This window comes from Callithrix jacchus, chromosome 6 (genome assembly GCF_049354715.1).
Source record: "Callithrix jacchus isolate 240 chromosome 6, calJac240_pri, whole genome shotgun sequence".
Classification (NCBI taxonomy): Eukaryota; Metazoa; Chordata; class Mammalia; order Primates; family Cebidae; genus Callithrix; species Callithrix jacchus.
In genome coordinates this window covers 113652831-113654395 of record NC_133507.1, presented here as the reverse complement: position 1 = coordinate 113654395, position 1565 = coordinate 113652831, and the positions used below count along the sequence as shown (strand labels likewise).

Genomic DNA, 1565 nt, shown 5'->3' with positions numbered 1-1565 from the left:
GCAAAAATAGAAGTATGTATCCAAGGTACAAAGATAGCATGGAGGGGAGAACGCTAAGTCTTTCAGGATGAAGATTGCCCAGGGGGAGATAGCTTTTCCTGGTGAATAATAAAGGCTCTAGAAATGTGATTATATGTGGGAAGGGAGTGGGGGAGAGTGAAGAGAAAAAGTAAGTGTTGTCAACAAACCCTATGATTTGGCCAGATAAATATGGTGTAATACCATTGGTAACGTTACAGTGTAAATGTCAGAAAATGAGGCCAGATGGGGCAAGCCATGCATTTATTTGTATGACAAATGAAAGTCTGGGACATTAGCTATCAAGTGAGAGGGCGGCATTAAAGATTTAAAGAGAGAAAATATTACTAGAATTGTGATTCATAGAATTACTTTAATGTCTGGGAAGGGAAGAGACTCAAATGTTCAGAGTAGAGCAGGGAGAGGAAGTGAGTGGCTTAAGCACTAGTCGAGCAGACAAGAGGAAGGCCTTTATCAGGTAGTTCAACAGATAAAAAAGAAAAAGACAGGCTATTAAAATATTTTAGAAGAAAATAGAATAGAATTTAACTTTAACTTATACAGAGGTAGATCAGAGAAAGGGAGAAACTAAAGATTATTTTAGACTTCAGAATTTGAAATGTAGGAGTAGATGCTAGGAATGAAAATACAAGATTTATTAATGAAATATAAGAGGGTAGTCTTTACTGCATAGAATGTAATAAGGTTATGTTGAACCATATTGACTTTTAGTTTCAGGAGGTCATTAAATGCCAATGTCCAACGGGCAGTTGAATTTAAAAAAAAAGTCAGAATCTTCAAGGTAATTAAATTAAACAGTATAGTGCTTTGGGGGGTATATCAGACAGTATTCACCAATTATCTTTGTAGAAGTAAAATTAAATAGCAAACAAAAGGTAGTGGTCCATTTTAGCAGGAAGGGAGGGGTGCAAAATCAGGAAGGGACACCAACAGGTGCTTCTTAGACTCTCAGATTGTTCCACTTCTTGACACTGTAGCTTAGGCAGGTATTATCTTTACAGCTGTTTGTTGCAATGTATTTTTATGTTTCATGCATTTTTTTTTCAGCTTGCGTATTATGTTTGCCGTGAAAAATATTTTAAAACCATGACCACTAAGGTGATTTTCCCAGGGCGAGGCTTATCCATTGCACTCCGGATGTGCTGACCCCTGCGATTTCCCCAAATGTGGGAAACTCGACTGCATAATTAAAGATGATGTTAGAATTATATTGTTTTATCTGGTGATTCACGGACTGATGATGTTTATAATTTAGGAGTTTAATGAACTAGTTTTACTATCAGATATGTAAATGATGTTTAATTGCAGGTACAAACTTTCATATAATTTCTAGTGATATAAATGTAATTTTGTTTGTTTGGAGTATAAAAACTAATGGAGTCTGAAAAACATTATAAAAGATGTAAGATAGAAAAGATTTGAAGAAAGATGGTATAATTATGTCTTCGCAACAGGTTTATTGTAAGAGCAACTCTACACAAATATTTATTTAATCCTCAGGTGCATAAAAACGGAACTATAGTTGG

The 1565-nt window shown here is 35.1% G+C and overlaps 1 non-coding gene across 1 annotated transcript; it reads left to right on the top strand.

The window, feature by feature from the left end:
• The first annotated feature begins 1096 nt into the window (after positions 1-1096).
• LOC118155184 (U1 spliceosomal RNA) lies at positions 1097-1264 on the top strand. The gene has a single exon (XR_004745399.1). It is a non-coding gene; the product is annotated as a U1 spliceosomal RNA (small nuclear RNA).
• Positions 1265-1565: the final 301 nt, after the last annotated feature.